General features: G+C 39.8%; 1 long non-coding RNA gene across 1 annotated transcript; it reads right to left on the bottom strand.

Moving 5' to 3' along the window:
* Nucleotides 1-5,727: 5,727 nt before the first annotated feature.
* LOC118709619 lies at nt 5,728-26,945 on the bottom strand. The gene is made up of 3 exons (XR_004985068.1): nt 26,914-26,945; nt 22,679-22,699; nt 5,728-5,818 (listed from the first exon to the last, which is right to left on the bottom strand). It is a non-coding gene; the product is annotated as an uncharacterized LOC118709619 (long non-coding RNA).
* Nucleotides 26,946-27,160: the final 215 nt, after the last annotated feature.

Genomic DNA, 27,160 nt, shown 5'->3' with positions numbered 1-27,160 from the left:
TGCTTAATTAACACAAAAGTGCTAGTCAAATTGACTAATGCTGTTTTTCTGAGTGTTTTTAACATATTGAATTCATCTCATTGTTACATGTTTGCAGTAATTTGAGCTTGGGGCAAATACAGCCCTTTCTTTTGTCCATGCTATTGCGAAGGTAAAACCTCTCTGGCACCATCTTTCATTTCTTCTGAGGGAAGGTAGAGGCCATGATAAGACCTCTTTGGTTAGGGCTACATAGATGATCTTTTCTTTTCTGCTCTTTCCTGGATACTTTCTACTTTCTTGTTATGAAGGGCTGAATGTTATTTACATGGCTTTTCTATTACTCTCTCTCTCTCTCTCTCTCTCTCTCTCTCTCTCTCTCTCTCTCTCTCTCTCTCTCTCTCTCTCTCTCTCCCTCTCTCTCCTTCTCCTCCCCTCTCTTCATTCCTCCCTTCTTTTCATTTCTTGATTTATGATTTCATATTCTTCTCTATCTCTTCCATTGCTACTTGACTGGCAAGTTCATTCTTTTCGATTTATTTTACTATTATGTGTCTCCCTACATGTAGGGAGATGGTACGAGGGTGAGCAAGATACACATGTTACTCTCAAGGAGTTTACAATCTTGTAGGGGAGAGGGAAAGGTAGGTAAGGGATTGTATATGTGGTAAGTGCCACAGTGGTTCGAACAGGGTAGGGACATATATATATGCTTGCATACATACATGTAAGCATAAGCACAAATGTTGCTGGGTTGGGGAGAATGAGCTGAGTCACTCAGATTTGTTCTCTTAGGAATTTTAACCAGGAATCCTGATCAGCCAATTAGCAGTAGGCATTTAATCAGAAAGGTTATGAAGAAAGATACAAATTCAGGATCCTCAAGAGGTAGCAGAGAATATAAAAAAACAAAGGACACCAGGCAGTATCTGAAGAAAATTACAATGAATGATACCACAGGGCATCAGAGAACACAGGAGACCTCCAGATCCCCTTACCACCCCCACCCCCACCCCAGATCCCTCCCCGCCTCTCCCTACCCCCACCCCGTCCTGAGTAAAATAATGTCTGGAAAGGCTTCGAGGAAGGGGGGTGGTGGTGCAGGGGAATAGAAGAGACTTTGTAGTCGCACATCTTGGAATTGGAATTGTCCAAGGTGTATTGACCCAGCGTTTCAGTGGATGAGGTGGGAGAAATAGAGTTTAACAGTGCTCAGCGTTGCATCTAGGATGCTATGGCTATGCTGTGTGATCTTTGGCAAATTGACCTTTCCCATACCCATGTTCTCCTTTATAACACGGGGGAAATAATAATAATTAACTTTAGGTTTATTTCAAGAGGAGAGGAGATAATCCATGTAAAGTGCTTAGCTTAATTCCTTTTACAACAAATGTTCTGAAAATTATCACCGATTATTGTTTCATTCTGCTTTAGTATACTGAAAGGCATCTAAATGGGTGAGTTTCAAACTGTAGGTTGCAGTCACGAGGATGTAATATAATAAGTTTGGTGGAGAGTAACCAGTAATTTAAAGAAATAGAAACAAGTTCTATTGTAAAAGTATTATTTGCAAAAACTTGTTTCAGCCATAAAAACTTGTATGTGTGTGTTTGTGTGTGTTTGTGTGTGTGTATGTGTGTGTGTGTGTGTGTGTGTGTGTGTAGAATCCTACTCATAACAATTTGGAGACCACTGTACTATATGAATGCCAGATGGGTAATAGATGGATCATAAAATGCACAATTAATTGGTTTGCCAACTCAAGCTCTGAGAAGGGGATGCCAGTCTATCCATTAGTGAATCCAAGGCCGTATGCAGTGCTGTTCCAGATTTTGGTGCTTGCGTGCGAGAGAGAGTGTGTGTGTGTGTGTGTGTGTGTGTGTGTGTACAAATAACAGTTGTGCTAACTTTGAGGGTTTTGGGATCTCAAAGCTTGCACTTTCTTCAATCTTAGATCATTTTTTTCTCTCTGCTGGGATTTCCACTGTGCTATTTATTCTCTTTTATATCCTTGGGATAAAGAATGGTAGATTTATTGAGAAATGTCTATTCCTGCTCCTTCTATATTCTGTGCATGTAATAATACAGCAGGCATCAGTAGTTCAACTTTAAAGTTTGAAATCAAGCATATTTTTGATTAATTACTCAGATAAAAGTTTATTCAAGTGTTTATTTCAGAAAAGTAGTTGAAAAGTCACTCTAGTCAGACACCATTTAAATAAAATCAGGGCCCCCCAAGCTAAGGTAAGATGAAGAGGATATGTATATATTTTGCAGAATATATACTTTAATTTAAAGTATGCCTAGGAATTTATACCATAAAAATAGATGAAGTTTCCTGGAATAAATGCAATAATACTACAAGAAGAAGCATAGTTGTCATCAGTAGTAAACAACACTGGAATAGCATAGGAGGAGGGGGTAAATAAAATTTATTTAAAAGTCTTATATGTCAGGTTGGAGATATGGGGAAGCATCTTGATTGTTGGAAGAAAGACACCCTTGCTAGAAATATAAAGATAGCTGTCATTAGCATATGGATGGTAATGGAGCTGATATATGAGACTTTATTCTCCCTGCTCTCCCATTTTTCCTTCCACATTACTGCTTACTAACAGTTCTTTGAGTCTTTTTTGTTGTATAACTACATTCCTCTGAGATTATTTTTGTCATAAAACCTCTGACTCCAAGGACAAAACAGTAATGGTACAAGGCTAGGGCAGGGATACTTTAAGGAAACCTAACTATGGACCTGGCTTATCTATACTAATAATAGCCTTGGGCAGTCATGATCAGACAGAGACCGGTCACCAGAAAGTGCATGGAGCACCTCTGGGTCCCACCCCTGTAGCCCACAGGCTCCTATCACAGCAAAGCTGGTGGCCCGGTGGGGGGGGGGAGAGGCAGGCACAGACAGCAGTGCCTGGCTGCTAGGCGCTGGGGTGAGTGAGACAGCAGTGTCTGGCTGCCAGGTATTGTGGTGAGCAAAGGAGCAGGCCCACAGATAGCAGGGCCTGCCAGCTGCAGTGTGGCAGCAATCCCACCTCTGCATGTGAGCTGCAGAGGAAACACCTTTTCTGACCACTCATTGGCTAAGCTCCCCTTATGCCACTTGCAGTGTTCTTGGTAACTTGGGTAATAAGAATCCAAGAAGGTGGTCTAGGGTTTTTCCACCTCACTCCTGGAGGGAAAAATGAAGGTCTGCTGGTGGAGGGGCTAAGAAATGTCATATCATGCCCTAGCCAGTTTGGCTCAGTGGATAGAGCCTTGACCTGCTGACTGAAGAGTCTGGGCTTGATTCTGGTCGAGGGAATGTACCTAGGTTGCAGGTTTCTCCCTGGACAGGGCCTAGGTCAGGGCTCATGCAGAGGCAACCAATAGAAGTGACCCTCTCACTCTGATGTTTTTCTCTGTCTTTCCCTCTCTTTTCCACACTCTCAAAAAATCTTCTCAAGTGAGGATTAAAAAAAATAAATAAAGAAATGTCATATCCTATGAAAGAGACATCTTGAAAATGCCTAAAAAAAGTTGTCATTTTTTTTTTTTTTTTTTTTGTGGTTAAGTGACTAGAATCCATGTTGATGAAAACACCTTGATGGCTGCAGCGGCCGGCAGTGGCAGCAGCAACGGAGTGATGGGGGTGGTACCTTCCCTTGATCAACCCGGTCACCTCCTGCAGAGAGAGGCCAGATTACGGCTTAGACTGGCTTGAGCCTAAGCTATCAGTAAGACATCTCCTGAGGGCTCTTCGATTGGAGAGAGTCAGGTCTAGCTGATGGACACCCCTCCCATGTACAAATTTTGTGTACCAGGCCTCTAGTCTATATATACTGTTTGACTGTTTGACTGGCAGTTATGATGCACACTGACCACCAGGGGCCAGACACTCAATGCACAGGTATGAAAACATGGAACAGACTGATGAATTTCAGAGGGAACGGGTGAGGAGGGAGGGTGGAAAGAAATTAGCCTAAGGTCTTATATGCATACTAAAGGCCTGGTGCATGAATTCCTGCATCTGGGGTCCCTCAGCTTGGCTTGCAGGAATCAAGTTGAAACCAGCTCTCCAACATCCCCTGAGGGGTCCCAGATTTCAAGAAGGCACAGGACAGACTGAGGGACCCCACTGGTGCATAGGGGCACTGAGCCTCTAGTTTGAGAATATAAGAGAATCATGGAATTCACATATTTTGGTCTATGGGCTTTGATGACTCTCACCCACATACACTTATAAAGACTTAGGTCTTTGTTCATGAAGGGGCCTATCTGGTCTTTTGGGGCCTCCAGGTGGGTCACCAGGCTCGTCCCATGTCTCTGTTCATCTCCTAGGGAAGCCAGGTGTTTCTTTTTCCAGTAACTGTGTATTTTGTTCTGCTGCCACTTTTTTTTTTTTTCCTGTTCGTACTGTGCCCAAAAGTGTTTCCTAATCTATTACTCACATTTCATTCTCTCTGTGTTCAATATGTGTGCTTTTGCTATAATTGCCAAAACCAGGAGTGTACTACTATCACATCTCTCTTTCTAGCAGTTAATTCTATAAATGTAGGAAACGATTCATGTTCAGCATGTCACGGGTTCTATTCTGCTCTCTGAACCTCTTGGGGGTAACAATGTGCACCATATGGCCTCAACAAATACTTCTTTGCAATGCCCAATTTTTTTTTTCTTCAGCCGGCCTTCCCTCTTGAATGTATGTACTCGACGTGATTTTGCATACTCTTCTTTTATGCAATGATCCAGATTCTCTGCTCTTCTGTTATATATATATTTTTTTTTTACCATTGCTTCAAGGTCTTCAGCTTAAGCAAAAGATAACAGTGTCATCTACATATTGAGGTGTCTCCAGTCCTTGAGTTCTTCCCTTTATCTGTCGGAACCTTGAAAGTTTTCTCAAGGCAGGAGGTGAAGAGTCTTAGTGAGATCCCACCTATTAATTCTGCACTACACGATGACCTTTGCCACCCAATTTCCCAGTTAAATGTGACACTATCGTTTGTGAAGATAGGTGTGAGGCACTTACCATGTGGGTCTTCTATTGCTTCTCTGGGAAGGCTTCCCACAAAGCATCTCTTCCATTAAGTCAACATTCTTTTCGAGTCCCACAAAAGCCATACAGAACGACTTGTTTATTACCTATTGTTCAGCCTACTCTGCAGTTTGAAAGCGAATAAAAAATAATACCCACTTTAACTGCCCACCCATACTGGGCTACATCAGTTGTTCCATGTGGTTTATTGTCTCTATATATATAAAGGTGTAGCTCTAATTGAAGTTCTGGGCCACAGATAACACTAATCAGATGATTAATTAAGCAGTAGCAATTTTCAATGAATACATGTGGATGAAGGAAGTGGCCACACTTTCTAGAGGACTTAGCTAACATGGTCACCCGATTAAAGGTGCAAGCATGACAACACAAGAAATAATAGATAGCAGCTATGAAAATATCAGGAACCCTACCCAGCCATGCTTCCCCCTTTCCCTTCTGTCCCTTTCCCCTTAGTGTCTTCCTTTTGTCTTGGCTAGGGTTGTTTATGAGCCAGGATTCTATGACAAACATGTGTGGGTGGGTGTTTCACAATGAAACAGCGGGAGAGGCGGAGGTGCTGCAGAAAGATGCTTGATGTATTATCTATGGCTAAATCACAAACGACTCCAAACAGTGGCTTGAAACAGATCATTTCTGTGACTTAGGAATCTGGGTGTTGTTTATTTTATTTAAAAAACAAACAAACATGCTTTTATTGGTTTTAGACAGAGAGGAAGAGAGAGGGAGAGAGAGATAGGACCATCAATGATGAGAGAGAATCATTAATCAGCTGCCTCCTGCATGCCCCATCTGGGTATTGAGCCTGTAACCAGGACCCCATGACCTCCTGAAAGAATCTGGGTGTGGATTTGCTGAGAGCTTTTCACTGTTTTCCCAGGAGGTGGTAATCAAACTGTCAGCTGAGGCTGGGGTCTCATCTGAGGCTTGGGGGCCAGGGGGACAGAGGGGCAGGTTACTCCCCTGGCTGCTGGCAGGTTTCAGGTGCCCTGGAGGCTGGCTTTCCCCACAATGGGCGCTCCAGGCCCTCATGTGAGCGAGAACACAAATGGAAGCCACAGTCCTTTTATAACCCTGTATCAGAGGTGACCCCCTTCCATTTTTGCCATATTCTGTTCATCAGGAGCGAGTCACTCAGTCCTGATTGCACTCAGAGGCCAGGCTGCACAAGGGCATGTGTATCAGGAGATGGGGCATTTAGGGCCATTGCAGAGGCTTACCACCCTGAGGCCCAAAGTGCTGTTTTGCCCCCCCCCCCCCCCCCACCTCCCCTGCCCCTCCTCTCAGTTACAATGGAACTTAAATTTAATGCCCTTATTTCCTGCAGAGAATGCAGAAGCGCTCTCTCATTGGTGCATTTGCAGATAGAGTGATTTTACCAGGGGAATGCCTTTCCTCCCAACCCCTACCCGGCTTTATCTCTTTTGAGTGGCTACCTACCCCAGCCAGTTGGCTGCAATGCACTTCTGCTATTTATTGGCCAGTGTAGCCCTGGTGTCTGGGATAGTGTCTTGTGCCCCACTGATACCACACATTTGTGAAATAAGTGAACTATGCCAGCGCCTTTAGAGGCATCACCAGGGACCTCTTCCTTCCCGAGCTCTCCTTCCCTTCCTCTCCCTGCATGTTCTGAGGAGGCATGGTGAGACCCAGGCTCCAGAGGCAGAATTCCACACCCTGTGCTGTCATTGGGGAGCTACTGGGCCTCTCGGTGCCTCAATTTCTCCACCTGTAAATGGTGATAGGGTTGCCCTGAGAGTAAATTCGAGGACACGTATATAAAGCTTAGAAGAGTGTTTTCACGTGCTGACACATGCTTTACGCGACTATTTGCCATTCTTCAAGTATTTCTCCTAACTTGATCAGTTTCATTATACTTCTCCAGGAAAGTCTTGCATCATGGTTGTTTACATACTTGGTTTTGACGTCAACAAATAGAATATGTTAGGACAGTGACCATGGAATCACTCACCCCTCTCCCTTTCCTACACTGCGAATTCCTTATAGCTGAGTTCTCATCTGATATGTCTTTGTGATTCCAGGGTAGGACTGGTATACAATTGTTTTGTAACATGTATTTGTTGGGCTTCAGACAAAGTATGTGCAGGAATGATCCTCATCTCTCTTTCTCTTTGTATATGTGTGTTTCTGTGTGAAAACCTTAAGACTCTAGTAATACTGTGCCTTTTATTAAGATGCTCAGTTTTTTAAATTGATCTGAATTACATGGGCACCCAGTCCCTCTCCTCCTGCCTAACCCTCACTTTCCTACCCCTTGCAGTCAAAATGGTTTAACAGAGCGAGGCCAGACCTTCTGCCTCACAGCACTCACTAAGCCCAGGCGGGGCCTGCCTAAGTAAACGAAAGGGATTCATCCTGCACATCTTTGGTTTCCATTCCTTATTTGCCTTGGGGCATTGCCTACTGCCCTGTAATCTCTGGGATACATCATTATGATTATTTTTAAACTTATTTTATTAACCCAAAATACATAATTATAGTTCTTTTTTTAAGGATAGATGATAGTGGTTTGAATATTGGTGAACCTGGTAATAAACTGTGGATATGCTGCTCTAAAAAGAGACAGATGAGGGTGAGAATGTGCAGAATATTTCTATTTTCCGCAACAGATTTCTCTGCACCCATTGTTTTTTCATGTGAAACTGATGCCAAACCTACACTTGAAGAATGAGAGCCTAGGGGGTTGGTACATGATGGTAAGCTTGATTATGCATATAATAAGATAAAAATTTAGGGAATTCAAAGATATAATCAGGAGAAAAACAGAAATTATCTAGTTATTTATGTTCAAAGTGAAAAGAGACAATGACAACTCAAGGAAATGTAAGTTATTCATTTTACTGCAAGTATTCAAGCTAAAGAACCTGGTTAGATGCTGCATTTGGGAATTGTTTAGAGTTCACATGAACACATTTTATGGTTTGATTAGTATTGTTTCAGAATTTTTCCAATGAAAATTCAAATAAGAGATACAACTAGATGTTCAAGAAAACATGATGCCAGATTTTAAAATAACTTATTTTACTGAAATGTAAAGTAACTTTCTAATCTGGCTGGTTTCTACAGGCTATTTTTTAAGTATTTATGATTATAAAATAAGGGAAGCTAAAAATGAATGAATAAATAACTTTTAAAAAGTTATTTCTAAGATTATAGACTTTCATATGAGGTTGTATTGGGACCACATTTTACTATTTATCTTTGTGAATATGTGCAGACTTACAATGAAAACATTGAAAAAATGCTGGTGATATGTGGCATGGAAAATAATGGTGTAGTGAGGCCCACTTTTTAGCAATAGGATAACCCCAGCCTCGATGTGCTACTTTATAGAAGTGTGCTCTAAACTTCTCCCACCAGAGTCACCAAAGACTGTCTCAGGTCAGTATCATCCAAGAGTGTTCAGGTATCGTTGAGTCTATTGACATGACTTTGAATTCGAAAGAAGCTGGAAAAAGAAGGATGCTTAGATCCTTACAAAGAAAAATGGGTATAGGAGCTGAAAGTCAAATAAAACAAACTTACAACGAAGTAATTGCCAATATAGAAAGTTAAGAGGCAGCCAAAACTGATTTGGCTCAGTGGATATAACGTCAGCCTCTGGACTGAAGGGTTCTGGGTTCAATTCCGGTCTAGGGCATGCACCTTTGTTTCAGGCACATCCCCAGTGGGAGGCAGCTGATCAACGTTTCTCTCTCATCGATGTTTCTAACTATCTCTCTCCCTTCCTCTCTGTAAAAAAAAAAATTATATATATATATAATTTATTTTTTTTTATATATATTTAAATATATTATATTTATATTTAAAAAGAAAGTTAAGAGGCAGAAAAGTAGAGATGTATTTCAATGAAGAACCTGTAGCCTGGTCCTAATAACCAATGAGGAGAGATTGCTTACAATCTTTGACTCATCAACTGAAGAAAGGCCACTTCTTCACTCTGCTCGGCCAAGGCTGTGTTGGGTACCACACCTGCTTTTCCTACCAGAATTCACTTGTGTTATGTTCTATTCCCTCTGGGACCATTGCAGTGTCAGGTGAGAAATTGTGACAATGGGTCGATTTGTTCCACAGGGCTAGCACTTGGGAGAAATCAAAATATTTGCCCTTTAAAGGGATGTTTTAGGAATAATGTTTCAGAAATGATGCTGGAAATATCTAACTCTGTGGCAGGATGGAGAGGACTTTTCTCACCGTTTGGCAGTTGAGCCTGAGCTCTCAGACTTCCCTGTCTCAAGAATGATGACATATTGAGGTCTAGAAAAATGAAATAGTTTTGCATTCTTCAAAGATAATTCTAAGTAGGTTTCTAGTGTTTTAGTGAAAAGAAATGCTAGACAAATGAATAAATCATTGCTCCTTTTTATTAGTAGCCACCGACGCTCTATAAAGTTATATAATCACTATTAGATGCTCCAGTGTTATTTTTTTTGACTATCCTGAGTGAAATAATACATTAGATATCACCAAAATTGTGTTCAGAAATATAATATGGACTCTTAATTTGCTTCATTCTATATTGCTTTTAGTTTGAATTCAGTTTTTTTGAATATAACATACCAATATTTGAGTTGTATGCACCATCAGAAATAGTCACATTTTTTAGGATACATTTTTACTCATGTTCCCAGGCCTATATTAAACATGTTAAGAAACAAAAGAGTTGTAAATTGACAGCCTGATTAATAGGGTCTTTCCTGCGAGTTGAGGTGAAATTCTGGTACCTTTCTTTGCTTATATTTGGCTTTTGGTTAAAATCTAGAATCAAGATGATGTAAAGCCATCAGTTTTTTTTTGTTGTTGTTTTTTTTTTTTTTTTTTTTTTTTTTTCCCCTGAGCCTTTGTTTCAGTTATCTTGTAGAAATGGCACATTTTCCTTTAATGTCCTCTGGGTTTATAAAATTTGATATAGTTATGTTAAGCATTACCATAGATGTAGATCAACTAATTAGAGAAGGAATGATTGGCACTCAGCTGAGACCTCTCCCCAGGAGCCCGGCGGTGGAGGGTGGGGGGGGGGGTGAGGTACTGCTTTCTCTGCAGGTGGAAGCTGGTGAGGTGAGCACCGGAAGCTGCTCCTTTGAGAGCCTGTGGCTCAGAATGCCTCTGCAAAAGGGGACTAACTTCACTCCTTTGATCTGAATGTTGATTTGGCCTTCAAGATATGAGAGTTCCCAAGTGGCTGGTTGGGTTGGGCATTGCAGGGTCTCCTACCACTGCTTTTGGAGCCAGGATCTGGATCATTGGCTGTAAATGGGTTAACTGCTCTGAGCCTCGGTGTTTTCACCTGTAAAATGTAAGTTTGGAATAATAACATGTATGTCATGGGGCTGCAGAGGGGAGTAAATGAGGCGATGAATGAAAGATATCTAGTCCAGGGCTTTGTTTATTGTAGGCACTCGTGCTCATTCATTCTCCTTTTCCTCCATTGTGACCCGGGAGCCAGTTTAACTCATGGCGGTGCCCTTATTTGTGTATCCTGCTCTGATGAGCCTTTACATCTTTCTTCCCAGGGAGCCATATAGATAGCATTCTAAATGCTAAGTAAATTGGGCTAAACTAAAATTAATCCCAAGGCAAAATCTAGGAGATCGATTGATAGATGTAGTTTTCTATCTATCGTGACCACAAGGCATTGATTCAGAAGGTATTGGCTCATGTCTTCTGATGATTGAAGCTGAGAAGTCTGATGATTGAAGCTGGTGGTGCAGATCGAAGGCCTGGGACCCAGAGAACCGGTGGTACAGCTTCCAATCGTCTAAAGGCCTGGGAACCAGGAGCTCCAAGGGTGGGAAGATTGATGTCCGGCTCAAATAGTCAAGGAAGGGGAAGAGAGAGACAGAGAGAGAGAGAGAAAGAGAGAGAGAGAGAGAGAGAGAGAGAGAGAGAGAGAGAGAGAGAGAGAGAGTTTGAATGCCCACTCACCATGGGGAAGACTGTCTGCTTTGCTTAGTTCATCAATTCAAATTCTCTTCTCTTCTGGAAACACCCTCACACACACACCCAGAACTGATGTTTAGTCAGCTATCTCAGCATTCCACGGCCCAGCCGAAGTGACACATAAAATTAACCATCAGCCTCCAAGGGGCAACTTGTATTATCATTAGCAAGTATGAGAGTATCTACTAGATGTTAACTGACATAGCATATTTTAAATTAAAAAAAAATATATATATATATATCTGGCGGTGACATTTTTTTTAGCAGAAACAATGGAATATTGTTACTAAGGTTATTATATATTCCATATCTACTGTATCTATTTTGTGACTTCACTGTTAGTTTGAAAAAGAGGTTTAATTTTGTTGATATATTTAGATATTTTAAATGACATAATATCCTTATGTTTTTTTTTCCCCCCAGAGAAAATAGATACTGAGTTGTAGTAAACATTTGATTATCACTTACTTAGATATTTTTTCTCCCTTGATTTTACTTTTTAAAAACAAATGTTAATTTTGTGTGATTATTCAAACTGAAGTGCGTAGCCATAATCTAGTTCCTCAAGGGTCCTATACAGTTGGGTCTTATGACGTGTTTCCTTATCAAATTTCAGCTTCGTTCTCTGAATATTCACATACATTTGTCAACTGCTTTTGGAGGAGAGTCTGCGAAAAGATGATGATAAATCTGGATATATAATTCTGATCTTTTGAAATAAAAAAAAAGTGATACAAAGAGCAGTGGTCTGGTGGTTCTAAATCTAGACCCAGTCAGAATCTCCAAGGAGATGTGAAAAAAAAAAAAATACCCCAGCAACTAAGAATGTAGAGTAGGACTGAGATGGTCTCATTTCAAAGCTTCCCAGGTGATCTGTAGGGCAAGCAGGATTGAAAAACAACTAAGATAATGAACACAGCAGGAAGTGATAATGTTGGCCCTACTCAACTGTGGTGTATCAGTCAAATCACCTAAAGTCCCAGGGCCTTCCACTGGCCAATCAACTTTGAAGGAAACAGAGAGCTCAGAGGATTAAAAACCCTCGGACAGCTAAGCTCGCGCCCTGTTCCGCAAGCCGTTTCCACTGTCCAAGACTGTCCACAGCCTGGCAGTTTCAGGAGGAAATGTTAGCGTTGCAGGTACGTGTCCATGTATTTGATAGAGCGTATTTGTGTGGTTATAACATACAGAATATATCATTTGAAATTAAAATAGAGGAAGTTTTAAGTGATTTCACTCCAGGGTCCTTGCTAAAGGCCGGGTAACGCTGCCAGTTCTTCTGTGAGAATTACAGATTAGCAAAGTGAGAATTGTAGCAGTTTGGCTGTAAAGATATTAAAAAGTCTAGTAAGTTTAAGTTATTTTCACTCCAGGAAAAACTATAATCATTTGAAAAATCGAAGAACAAGAGTGAAATTTAAAATAAGATGATGTTCACAAGTGACTGGGTTGCTGGGGAAGGAGCTATTGAGAACTGTTTACCTGCATTTCACCACATTATTAACTTCACGTAAAACACAATTTGATGTAGTTACTAAGAATGCTTTAAACCGATACGATTTCAAAAACTTTGCTTGACAGACATTATTGGTGGTGGTGTAAGGAAATGACCTCCTTTTAGACCAAGATGAACTGTTCCTGGTTGAAATGTCCATGTTTGCTAGACACAAATATTAAAAAGCCTCCGAGCACCCTCTCTGTGTAGTTCTCAAGATCTGAGTAAACACAACATTCTTTATTTTTCCTTTTTAATATATTTTATTGATTTTTTACAGAGAGGAAGGGAGAGGGATAGAGATAGAGAGCTAGAAACATTAATGAGAGAGAAACATCGATCAATTGCCTCCTGCACACCCCTTACTGGGGATGTGCCCACAACCAAGGTCCATGCCCTTAACCGGAATCGAACCTGGGACCTTTCAGTTTGCAGGCCGATGCTCTATCAACTGAGCCAAACCGGTTCTGGCTATTTTTCCTTTTTAAATTGAATGTATTGGGGTGACATTGGTTAGTATAATCATAGAGACTTCAGGTATGGCTTTCTATGTTGTAAGATCTGTATGTCGCACTGTGTGCCCACCCCAACCCCAAAAGTCAAATCTCCCATCGCCATATATTAAGACTCATGCTTTGCAAAGAAGTACTAGAATTGAGAGTTTGCTGACCAAACAACTCTAAAGAAAGCACATTATAATATTTCAAAGTGGGGCTGAAAAAATGAACAGCTAACAGTTAAAGTGTCCAAAGGCCTGAATTTATAAGTGTGATGCAAGCGGGTGTCGGGCTCCACAGCCTTCTTACTTAATCTTTATAGATGGCACCGTCATTACCTTTTAATGCAACAACTGTTTCTATATTGAATGCAAACGACACAAGAGGTGACAATACCATGAGCGGCAGGCACAGAGTTCTTGATTTAACTCTTAAAGGAGTGCTTCTGTGAGAAGTAGCATAAAAGATGAAAGAACCCAGGTTTCTCATAAAATTTGAATTGTATAACTGCATAAACAAATTCCAGTCTTCTCTCCCCTTGGTTTTACCAGTGTATTTTCTAAACTAGGGCAAGTAGGCTAGAATTCATAATTTATAAACAATCTGTGGAAAAATTAGTGAATTATTTACAACACGTTTGAAAAATGTGTTTGTGTGTCACACAAAAAAATTAGCTACTCTGTTCACCACGGCTGTACCACAAATATGCTGGAAATTAGGACCTGCAGAAGTGAGTTTGGAAAAAAAATAGTCCTGTAACTCAATCTGAGATTGGAAAAACCAAACTGATCCTGAATGGTCTATTTAAACAAGTGCCAATTATTGAATAATTCTCTGACCTAAACAGAAAGTTATTGTATATGGAAAGATTTTTTTTCCCTTGGAGTGCTTTATTCCAGATGCCCTTCTAAATTGTTTTTAATTCTCTGTGGGCAGTAGATAACCAAACCTCCAGAATGGAGTAATGGCAAGGAGGAAGCAATCACGCTGGCCACTTCTAGCTACGAGTCATGGAAAAGGCATCTGTTATATATGAATTGCAGACTATAAGGACTTTGACAGTTCATAGACCAGACCTAATTTATTAAACTAAGTTTCTAATATAAACAGTAATTTGTTTCAGGCACTGACACTGTGGGTCTGGATTATGTGAACCAAATATAAAGAAGTATATTTCCCTCTCGGAGAGCATGTGTACCTTTGGAGCACTGAAAGGAAATAATCTAATATGTCATAATAGTCTATATGATGAACATGGCCCGCCTTCCTGAGCGTGGGTTGATTCACACTCTTTTTGGGAAAAAAAAAGTTTCAGAAGTTGTTTTAAAAAGTACTGAAGCCTGGTTTATATTCTTCAAAGCACACCTGTGAGCTACATCCCAACTGGATGAGAAAATGGTGAGACGGCTGAAAGGGGTTCAATCTTCCACACGTTTTCAGCCTGAGATATAATTTGGTTTAAATGGATGAAAGAATTATCACGACAAAATCAATGGTTTGATTAGAAAATGAGGAAGATTCTGGTTGCCCTGTTGTCTTATTTTTGTGGACAATGTTGGATGAGAAGGGATCCTAAAACGTACATATGAATATAGTTTAGATATTTGAAGAAGACTATAGACTCAATGGAGTTTTATTTTAAGACTTAGGAAGGGATGCTTCAATTAGGTCAAATAACATGTGGCTGGCTGGTTTTTCAAGTGGTTGTACTCTTTGTGAAAGCATTCGCATCTTCTCACATAAACCCAGTACTAGTTACTGAATTATTTATATGCTGCCAACTCCAGTGCAAGGCAAGAAAGAATCTAAAAACATTTATCTTTTTCTTGTTCTTAAGGGCAGCATATTAGCTAGGATGATTTTGGGTGCAAGAAACAAAATCATCTGATGTGACTAACACATAGAGGGCATGTTATCTTAAAAAATGACTAGCAAGTCGGTGGTCTTCTCCTGTGTCTCACTCAATGCTGTCCAAATATATGACGAGGTGAGTTTCTGTCATGTGCCCTTTTGTAAGGGAGAAGAGATCTTTCCTCAGCATCTAAAAATCATCGGATATTTCCTTTGATTTATTGGTTGGGTCAGGTAGCCATGCCTACCTTGACCGTGGCCAGGGGAATGGAATTACTCTGATGGGCTTAAACGACTCAACATTCTACTTCCCACCATGAAGGAGGAGGCTGTCTGATACCTAAACAAAATCCAAGTACATTTCAGAGATGGGGAAATTGCCATTAAGTATGCAACCAGCAGTATCTGCCAAAGGTAAGAGTAAAAATAGAATTAATTTATTGGTAACACCGGAACAATAGATTGTGGGCATACAAGGAAAATCTCTACAATATGACTTTATTACCCACATACATCTGGAACTAACTCTTTTAGTATTTTTCCATGAAACATTTTACATAATGTAAATATAAATCTTGGTCTCATGATCTGTTTACAATAAAGTGAAATTCCAGGAGAGGCACTGTGATAGACGGGAATATTAGATCATTCTGGTTGAATTGACTGGGCTTACTTTTCTTGAGCCATTTGGCTTATGTAGCCCTGAATTGACAAATTATTGACTGAATACAATCCACCAATAGTGTTTTTTCATGTTTCAGAAGCATTTTGAATTTTTCTCCTACCAGAGGCTGGCTTGGGGTAGGGAAAATGGGAGAAAGACGAGAGAGGAAGAGGAGGGGGGAGGAGAGAGTGCAAAGGTGAACAGAGGGAACTAATTATTGGGCACAGGGAGCCATTCACAGTTCCTTTATCTTACTATATAGAATGGTAGATATTTTTGTTCTGGCTTGTAACAAATTGATTTAAATAATTTTCTTTCATTAGTTAAAGTTAGACTTTAATATATGACTTAAACTCAATATATCTGACAAACATAAAAAATGTACTTTCTATTTTTGGCTTTTTTTTTCTTTTTCTTTAAACTCCATACTGTTTTCTATAGTGGCTGCACCAGTCTGCATTCCCACCAGCAGTGAAGGAGGGTTCCTTTTTCTCTACATCCTCTCCAGCACTTGTCCTTTGTTGATTAGATGATGATACCCATTCTGACAGTTATGAGATGGTACCTCATTGTTGTTTTGATTTGCATCTCTCAGATGATTAGTGACTTTGAGCGTGTTTTCATATGTCTCTTGCCTTCTCTATGTCCTCTTTCAAAAAGTGTCTACTTAGGTCCTTTGCCCATTTAAAAAATATATATTTTATTGACTTTTTACAGAGAGGAAGGGAGAGGGATAGAGAGCCAGAAACACCGATGAGAGAGAAACATCGATCAGCTGCCTCCTGCTTATCCCCTACTGGGTATGTGCCTGAAACCAAGGTACATGCCCTTGACTGGAATTGAACCTGGAACCCTTGAGTCTGCAGGCCGACACTCTATCCACTGAGCCAAACCAGTTAGGGCTTGCCAATTTTTTTTTATTGGATTGTTTATCTTCCTTTTGTTAAGTTTTATGAGTTCCCTATAATTTTGGAGATTAAACCCTTATCGGATGTCCTGTTGGCAAATATGTTCTCCCATGCAGTGGGCTTTCTTGTTTTGTTGAGGGATTCTTTTGCTGTGCAGAAGCTTTTATTTTGATGTAGTCCCATTTGTTTATTTTCTTCTTTGTTTCTATTGTCCTAGGACAGTGGTCGGCAAACCACAGCTTGCAAGCCACATGTGGCTCTTTGGCTCCTTGAGTGTGACTCTTCCACAAAATACCACGTGTGGGTGCACACATACAGTGCGATTGAAACTTCGTGGCCTATGCGCAGAAGTCGATTTTTTGCCTGGGTGAGTCTATTTTGAAGAAGCGGCGTTAGAACTCTCAAGGAGCCAAAGAGCTGCATGTGGCTCTCGAGCCTCAGTTTGCCGGCCACTATCCTAGGAGATGTGTCAGTAAACCTATTGCTACGAGTTATATCTGATATTTTGCTGCCTGTGGATTCTTCTAAGATTTTTATGGTTTCCTGTCATATGTTTAAGTCTTTCATCCATTTTGAGTTTATTTCTGTGTATGGTGTAAGTTGTTGGTCAAGTTTCTTTTTTTTTTTTTTTTTTTTGCAAGTGTTGTCCAATTTCCTCAACACCATTTATTGAAGAGGCTGTCTTGACTCTTGTATGCTCTTGTCTCCTTAGTCAATTATCAATTGACTATTGGTTTGGTTTGATTTCTGGATTCTCAGTTCTGTTCCACATGGGCTCACCTTATAATATTGGAAGCGACCTATTAGAAGGGATTATTTGCTGCTATACCGTAGGGTCGTGAAATAATAGCCTAACAAAATTGGCCTTTTCTGTCAATCATGGTTGAAGTACTACTAGAACTATAAGTAGCTGTATTAATTCTAGGTGTTTCTATCTATAGCACAGAAATTATGTGCCCCTAATCTTTGAAAATATTTTAAAAAGGAAAAAGAGAAAATAAAGAAAGCTGCTCTAATTAGAAGATGCATAATAATTCAGGGTGCATCTTTAAACAGTGAGCTATCTGGAGAGTAACTGCAATTATTTTTTCCCCATCTCTACCTAAAATAGCAGGTGTCCTTCTTTCTTTATATACAGAACTGTGGCTTATCTGGCCATGATCTGGTTCTGCCTGCAAATACAATATGTTGTGTCCATGGTGTACAAAGCAACAGGATGGAAAACCAGGCAAATAAACAATAATAAGAATTAGAATATTCCCTTTTATTTTGCATCTGCACAGGTTTTTGGAATGAGATGTGCATGCTTCCATGTGCATACAATTACTTGGAAAAGGCACATTAGTTATACACATAACCACAGTTCATAAGACACATTTTCATGGTAGGGCTTATTACAGTATTTTTGTTTATAATAACTTGGTCTTTTCCTTTAAAGTATAATTTTTAATATTGCCATTGGATTGAAAAAAATTGGCATGGTAACACCAATGTATAAGGAAGTTAATCTAGAATTTATGTCAGCCAGGAGATCACATGAACATAAGGTCATGTAAAATGCCAATTACCTTAGTTACCTCTCTGTATCCTCCACTCCACTCTACTATTCTTTTCTTGGAAAATTTATATATATATTTATGCCAATGTGACCAGCTGAACCAACTGGCCAGTAGCTATGATGTGCACTGACCACCAGGAGCAGATGCTCAATGCACAGGCATGGAAACATGGAACAGACTGGTGAATCTCAGAGGGGAGAGAGGATGGGGGAGGGCAGAAAGATATTAACCAAAGATCTTATATGCATACTAAGGGCCTGGTGCATGGGTTCCTGCACTGGTGGGGTCCCTCCGCCTCATCTGCAGGGATCAGGCTGAAACTGGTTCTTCAACATCCCCCAAGGGGTCCTGGATTGCGAGAGGGTGCAGGCCAGGCTGAGGGACCCCACTGGTGCATGAATCTAGTTATAAGATAAAATTATTTAGGAAAAAAACATTTTATTTAAAGTCAGGACTCTTCAATTCTTTTTTTTTAAATATATTTTTATTAATTTTTTTACAGAGAGGAGAGAGGGATAGAGAGTTAGAAACATTGATGAGAATCACCGATCAGCTGCCTCTTGCACACCCCCTACTGGGGATGTGCCCGCAACCAAGGTACATGCCCTTGACTGGAATCGAACCCGGGACCCTTCATTCCGCAGGCCGACACTCTATCTATTGAACCAAACCGGTTTTGGCGGACTCTTCAATTCTTATTCAGCCACCCCCTGATTTTTATTTCCATTCACGCTTTAGTTAGGATGATATAATTTGTGTGTTTTTGAATCACATTGATTGCCATTTTGGACAAGACAGTGTGCTTCAGTTTCCTCATCTGTAGCAATAAACCCTCATGATCCTTAGGAACTTAGATTCATTTAAAGGATAAATGACCTTTGCTTTGCACACTATTCTTAGAATTACTCAGGAGAAATTTTTTAAAAGTTTCAATGGAAGGGTTTGTTCTTATTAAGTAGCTTCATGGTTGTTTGATCCATGGAAATAGGTGCACTGTCCTGAGTATAATTTGCTGACTAAAAGAATAGCTCATTTTAAACATAGAATTTCCAAAACCAAGGAATTGCAGACATGCAATCACACCTGCAAAAAAAGCTGAATTAGAAAATTACCTGTACATGTGTTTAGCAATAAATTTGGTTAAAAATAAAGCAAATTCTATAAACTCACTATGGTTTCTTATATTGGAATGATGTTATTTAAGCATCTCTGCTTTACTGTTATTTCTAGTTTCAGTGTAAAACTTTAAAATACATTTAATTTTGGAGTTTGAGTTGTTTGCTTCCTCCGAGAAAAGCAAAATGAGCAGATTAATTTTAGGGTTATAAATTTTTTTTTTTTTACATTAAATCTTCAAAATTTATACATTTTTAAAAAAGTATCCATTTAAGTTTGGTATTTAAAAGAATTTCCATTTCTTAATTTAAAGACATTATCATTTAAAATAAGGTAATAAAAAGTAGAATATAGAATATACTTCTAAGCTTATATGATTCATTTATTTCTCCACTGAATCTCATATAAAATGAGGCACCATTACTGTCATTAGTTACTGTGTGGGTCAGGGACTCGAGTCAAATACAATGTGATTTTTAATTTGTGATTTTGTTTTAATTTTAATTGACCATCAACTTTTTGATAGGACATAGGTAGCAGGTATAAATCATAATGGACATTATTGACCAATTTATATGTAAAAGCGTTGGGATGATCACATGGAAGAAGAAACTCCATTCACTCATTTTAAACCAGAACAAAGCATTGTTCCAAGTAGTCTCTTGTCCAGTTTTGAGGAGAGGAAACCTGATGCATCAAATCTCTAAAACATTTGTCATCAGGACAGTTTGGACACTATTTTTCTGATTTGTACTTCCATTCTTACTTTAGTTGGGATGATATAATCGCTGCATTTCTGATTCCTTCTTGCAATAAACTATGCATCATTCTTAAATCTATTGTATTTAAGTATTACCATAATGGCTATGTTTTCCTTACCTATGGCTTTATTTTATCAACTACCAATAGCTATATTTTATCAATTAAAAAAGTATCTAAATATCAAAATATGGAATTTGATGTGATGCCCTAAGTATGACTGAGTTGCTGTTAAGCAGACAGTCACACTGGAGTCTAAGGGAGTAAAACACTATTATTAGTTCACCACTTTTCAACCTTGGTGATAAAATACCAGGTTTAGGTGTGGATTTCAGTTCCTCAGTCTGTTTTTACCTCACATGATCTTTAGGGTCAGTTGCCAGAGATATAAGTAGGGGCTCTGGATTTAAGGGTGAGGACCTTGAAGAAGCAGCCATTGATTCTTATTGTGTCCTCTGACCATCTGTTATACTTCCTGTGCTTGCCCATCCTTTTGCACTTGGGACCCCGAGGCTTATTTTTGACTCATTCCCACAATGAATCATTCCCTTGCCCCATGGGCCATGTTTCCTGAGCTCGGGGGCTGGCACACTCAGAAATGCACTGGGGAAAATGGTGGCTATGGAGTTAAGAAGGGTGGTAGGTTTCTGGTGAGACTCAACTTCTTTGCATTGGATGTAGGAACCTGACTATCTTTCTAATTCTTAGTGCTATTTCCAAGATTATATCTATATCTATAGCTATATCTATAGCTATAGCTATAGCTATAGCTATAGCTATATCTATATCTATATATCATCATCTATATCATCATCTATATCATCATCTATATCTATATCATCATCTATATCTATATCATCTATATCTATATCATCTATATCTATATAATCTATAATCTATATAAAAGGCTAAGCGACCTTTTGACCTTCTGACTGGTAGCTATGATGCACACTGACCACCAGGGGACAGATGCTCAATGCACAAGCTGCCAAGATGTGGTGACTTGGAAGTGGCAGTTCTTAGGTGACACACCCTGGAACCAAAGAGGAGGAACCCCTATTCTGGGGTGTGTCACCTGAGAATCACCCTCTCACAATCTGGGACTCCTTAGGGGATGTCAGAGAGACAGTTTTGGCCAAAGGACCCCACCTGCTAAAGGGACCCTGCTACTCTACAGATGTCCTTTGAGCCAGAGCACTGCCCCAGGTGCAGCCGGGGATGGTCTGTGGGAGGTTGGCTCTGGGTGTGGCTGGGCTGTCTCATCCAGTCTGCCTCGATGGCCACCTTATAATTAATTTCCTTTCAATGTGCACAAATCTGTGCACCAGTGCACTAGTAGTGTATAAAATGATATTAAATTTATGTGTATTAAATAGATCAGGAGAGCGTGGTCTGGATATTTGTGTATTCCCAAATTCATATGTGGACATCCTATCCCCAAAGGTGATAGAGGGGGAGGTGGGGTCTTTGGGAGGTGATTAAGTTATGAGGCCAAACCCTGGTGATTGGGATCAGTGCCCTAGTGAAAGCGACCCATACGAGCTAGCTCATCCCTTCCACCAGGTGAGAACTCAGAAAAGACAAGTTCCATGACTGAGGAAGGGCCCTCAGAAGACACCTGGGCCATGATCTTGACCTTCATAGTTCCTAGAACTTTAAGAAATAATGTTTGTTGTTGATAAGCTTCCAGTTTGTGGTATTTTTATTATAGTGATTCGAATGGACTCACACACATGGCAATTGATATGGTTAACCCTGGGTTCTAAGTCTCCTTCCTGTGCATTATTTATTTTTGCAAATACCGTTGTCTTTGAAACCTGTGAGAGCCACCTACATGGAAATTATTTTCTGAAGAGAAGAGGGGACTAGAAATCTGACCTTACAAAGGTAATGATAATCTGCAAAATTTTTTGCTGCTTGAAATGATAGGTGGGCTGTTGGAAGCCTGTTTTTGTTGCTCCAAAGCAGGAAAGGGAGGCTTAATTTTTTCCACTACATTTTAATCATGGGGAAGAAGAGAGGGGTAGAAAATGACAGGGTTGTAATATAGACAGATCCAAACACCCTCACCTCAACAATGAATTTTCCTAGGCCTGTGCCCAGGACACTGCAAACAAGCCCACCCAGGCTAATAGTTGTCCAATAGTCTCTACGCACTTACACCCCAGCATGCCCTCTGCTTCCAGCATTTATGTACTCAGTGCACCAAATGGCTTGGGGTTAGCTAACGCTAATGCCCCCATGGGCCTAGGTAGCTCATGAATGAATCAGGTGCAAGCTGTGGAACATAGCTCCTTTCTCAACCGAATCCTGGTGATAGTTCTTTGTTTTTTGGGTGTTTTTCTTTTTTCTTTTTGCCAAGTAGGAATGCATTTTTTCAAGATAAATCACAAGGTTGGATTTTCATGGAAAAGTTGGACTTTGTAATGTGAAATCTAACCATTTTTAAATGTTGGCAAAAAAAAAAAAAAAAAGAAACTTAGAAAAGCAAAATAACCCACCTACCATTCGATTGGAGCAGTGAGCTTGACACTTTAGATTGAGGGAAAGCTAATACTGATAGTTACTAATAGCATCTTCCCCACCAGCCTTTTGCCCTGCTCAGATGGTGAAAGGAGGCCATACATAGACATATTCATGAAGCAACCTTCATGCTCAGAAACATCTGTGGATGATTTTATGTCCATGAAAGGGAAGAATTTGACTGCTAATCTTAAGGTTTTTTTTTTTGTTTGTTTGTTTTTTTTAAACTTTTTATTTATTTCAGAGAGCAAAGGAGAGGGAGAGATAAAAAAACATCAATAATAAGAATCATCCATAGGCTGCCTCCTGCATACCCCACACTGGGGATTGAGCCTGCAACCTGGGCATGTGCCCTGATTAGGAATCCAACTGTTACCTCCTGGTTCATAGGTTGACATTCAATCACTGAGCAACACTAGCCAGGCCTTTCTTAGATTTTTAATACTCAAAGTTAATGTTTTTGGTATTCTGGTATATATTTTGATTCATTAAAATACCAGAGTTTTTGTTAGAGTAGTACCATTATTTTGGTATTAAAATATGAAATTTGAATAATTTACATTTCAAGGCATATGTAGAAAGTTTTTTAATCAAATTAAGTTTAGAAAGCATTTTTTGTATGTGTGTGCTTCCATAGCCTGCTTAAGGAGGAGAGAATATGGTAACAGATAACACACAAATTTCTTTTGCAGCAAAAATGCACGTGGTCATACTCCATCTCCAAGACTCTAAGCAAGTGCAAGATATGACCACATTAAAATTATGCAAATAACTCACCATCAGAATCTCTACCTAATATGATAAAAATCAATGACAATAAAGTTAAACTGGAAATGCCTCTTATTGAAACTAAATTATATCTTGATGTCAATAACATGTCTGCCGTGGTAGTATGGGTATTTTGACATTAAAGTAAAATATTGACTTACTGTACTGCAATTTTCTCTGTATGACAACCAACTTATGTATTGACCAATTATGCCCTGTTTGAGCAAATGGCTACTAGTACCTTGTGTACAAGTGAGCTTTAATAGGATTTTAATAGAATAACATTGGTAATATGAATATTTTGCTATGTATCTTTTTCTTCTAATAATTTTATATATACTTATGGGGTACTATTCACTTCTTAAATAAACTGACATACTTTCATCTAAATGATTTATTCAAGCTCAGTATTCTGGTTAGCTCTCCTATACCTTACCTGACATTTTTGCAAATTCTATTTCTCTAGACACAGTTTCCCGTGAGCTGGGCTGAACAATTGACATCCTACTTGCAGTATTAGCAGGTGGGGTCTTTGGGAGGTGATCAGACCATGAGGCCCAGCCTCCGTGATTGGGACCAGTGCTCTTCATTAAAAAGACCCCAGAGAGCTAGCTCACCCCTTCCCCTTGTGAGGACTCGGAGAATGGCGAGGTCCATGACCCAGGAAGAGGGCCCTCACCAGACATGTCTGTGTCCCCTCCTAACACGGTACTTTTGCATGGGTTGCTCTCAATTTCCAGTAGTCCCTTGTCTTTTTGTAATGAATACAAAATTGTGTCCATTTTTTTTTCAGAGGTATTCCTGCCTCCTTTAGTCTGTGAGAACTACTTATACCAAACAATGCTAAATTGCTTTGAAAAAATGAAACGTACACTATGACATAGATACCAAAATATAGCAATGGACAGGAAGAGAATGCAGTTTCATTTGTGGAAACGAAGGACTAGATCTTGGAACAGACAGATTCCAGGTTTTTTGAAAGCCACTCAGGGGCTCTGCACTACACACATTGTCTTTGAACCTCAGAGCCTAGGCAAGGCAGGAAGGTGCTAGTGTTTGTTGGAAGGGGACAGAGTGTTTGCTAAACTGAATTGATTCTCGTGGTTATGAATGCTCCCTTCTACTTTTAGAGAAGTTACTGCCTTTGGTAATTTACTTTATGCATCTGCATTATATTATTTACTTGAGCAACAATGTCATTGTTGATAGCTGAAATGGAAAAACTAAGAGCAAAATAAATAGCTCTTGTAAACTAGAATATATATAGCAACTACCACTGTGATGTCTTTTTCCTCAAAGGTGACAATCCAAAAGGGTGGCATCCAGATTTTCATTTTTTTAAATTTTTTAATTAAAAAAATATATTTTATTGATTTTTCACAGGGAGGAAGGGAGAGGAATAGAGAGCTAGAAACATCGATGAGAGAAATACATCGACCAGCTGCCTCCTGCACTCCCCCCACCGGGGATGTGCCTGCAGCCAATGTATATGCCCTTGACCAGAATCGAACCTGGGACCTTTCAATCTGCAGGCCGACACTCTATTCACTGAGCCAAAAACAGTTTCGACGGCATCCAGATTTTCAGAGGAAAAAGTGATACTGAGCAAAAAACTAGCACAGGACAAAAATGTAATTTCTCAGGGCATGAAACCTACATTAAATGTGAGAGTCTCGAAAGAGACCCTGTACACAAGTGAGACTAAACTGTCAATTAGTATTACATATGTTATATATGCAAAGGAAACACATCTGAGTTTAGTTTGAAATCAACATCGCCAAAAAGGAGACAGTTAATAAATATTATTATCTAACATTTACAGGGATATCTTAAGGGTAGACTCTTCCGTCAGTTTTTATTAACTGCCTCCCTTGATCCAAGACCCTCAGTGACATTCAGCTAATCATTTCTCAGCACTGAGCAGTGGGAAAGTGCTGGGCTATTTATAGCTCACAGAGATATTGGGCCCGGACAGTAAATCTGTCCTAGGTTTGATCCACACAGACATGGGGTCTCCGTCACAGACATTTCACTCCTGCTGACTGATGATAGCTTTCTCTGGGGAGAGGTAAATGCCTGTCAGGGGTGAGTGGTGGCTTTAAAAATAAACAAAAACAAATAGTAAACCTATATATTTTTTGAACCTGGTCATCTCAGGGCTTTTGTTTTGTTCTGTTCTGCTGTTTGGCCAGGCTGGGTACTTGTTATACAATCTGAGCATCAGGGCTCTTACAATGTGGATGCAGCTAGACCTATGGAATCACACGAGGGAGTCAGAACATATGGAAAGGGAAAACAGTTCTGTTTCCTTCCTCCTTTAAGAATGTGGGAAGAAGAAAGGAAGGTCCGGGAGGATAAGAAAATCACATGACAAAGTCCACATGGTCCCTCTGTCTTGAACCCCAAACTGTAGACCATCAGTCCTAATGGCCCTGTTTCCCATATATACCCCTGCCTCAACACCTGCAGAATCGTCCCATTGTCAACATCACTCCCTGAAATGGCCTTTCTGTTGATCTATCTATACTGAGTGGCCAGATTATGATGATCTCTGAACACATAATCATCTGGCCACTCCTTGTACATCCTATATAATAAAAGGCTAATATGCAAATTATCTCCTTGACCAGGAGTTTGACCAGCAGGCAGGCCGGCCAACAGTCCATGTCCCCTCCCCCTGGCCAGGCTGTCTAGACCCCACACATGCACGAATTCATGCACCGGGCCACACACTGAGTGGCCAGATTATTATATGTTCAGAGATCATCATAATCTGGCCACTCAGAGAATATCAACCCACCGTATTTTCCGGCGCATAAGACGACCCCCTAATTTTACAGTTAAAACATAGGTTTAGGCCTATATTCGCTGTATAAGACTACCCCCCACTTCTGAGGCAACACCAGTTCTTTTTTTAATAGACAGCCTCTCTGACTCTGGCCAATCTGAGCAGGCTTTTTACTAGAACACAGTGTAGCTTCAGGTACAGAACATGTATAATTTGCATGCATAAAAAGCCTGCTTGGATTGGCTGAGTTAGAGAGGCAGTCTATTAAAAAAAAGAACTGGTGTTGCCTCGGAAGTGGGGGGTAGTCTTATACAGCGAATACAGGCCTAAACCTATGTTTTAACTATAAAATTAGGGGGTCGTCTTATACACCTGAAAATACGGTATATAATGACATACATCCACCATTGAAATACAAGTGTTTTCACTGCCTTTAAAATCCTCTGTGCTCCGCCTGTTTATTCCCTCCTCCTTCAACCACTGATCTTTTAGTTGCCTTTTCTAGAATGTCACATAGTTGAAACCAAGTAGTACAAATGTTATTGTTTAATAAATGTTTAGCATTTCTTATATGCTCAGTACTGTTCTAAGTGCTTTACAAATGCTAATCTTTTTAACCCTCCTAATAACACAATGAATCCTACTACTGGTGCTCATTTTTGTGTGAGAAAACTGAAGCACAGAGAAGTTATTTTGGTAAAAAAAAATAGCAAAGTATTCCAACGCAGAAAACCTGACCTTTCCCATCACCGCACCCTGTGGCCTTCAGTTTTCATGCCCTCTCAGTCTCTTTAAGCTTTTTAATACTTTTGAATTTCAGGCTTAAAGATGGATTAATGTTAGTACTGGACAATTTTATTTGATTATCTTTTTTTTAAACATATATTTTATTGTTTATTTACAGAGGAAGGGAGAGTAGAGATAGAGAGAAACATCGATGAGAGAGAAACATCGATCAGTTGCCTCCTGCACACCCCCTTTTGGGGATGTGCTGCAACCAAGGTACATGCCCTTGACCTGAATCGAACCTTGGGACCTTTCAGTCTGTAAGCTGACGCTCTATCCACTGAGCCAAACCAGTTTTGGTGACAATTTTATTTGTACATGCACAGGAATTACGGAGTCCTTATGTGGTCACAGACGCACAGCCCTGCATTCAAGGTACTCAGGTAACATACAGCACATGCCCCCAAAGGCCAGACATTAATTAGTTGGTAGTTGTCATAAAATACACCTACTAAAAGC

The sequence above is a fragment of the Pipistrellus kuhlii genome, unplaced genomic scaffold, assembly GCF_014108245.1.
Source record: "Pipistrellus kuhlii isolate mPipKuh1 unplaced genomic scaffold, mPipKuh1.p scaffold_m20_p_7, whole genome shotgun sequence".
In the NCBI taxonomy this organism is placed as follows: Eukaryota; Metazoa; Chordata; class Mammalia; order Chiroptera; family Vespertilionidae; genus Pipistrellus; species Pipistrellus kuhlii.
This window is presented reverse-complemented; position numbering and strand designations above follow the sequence as displayed.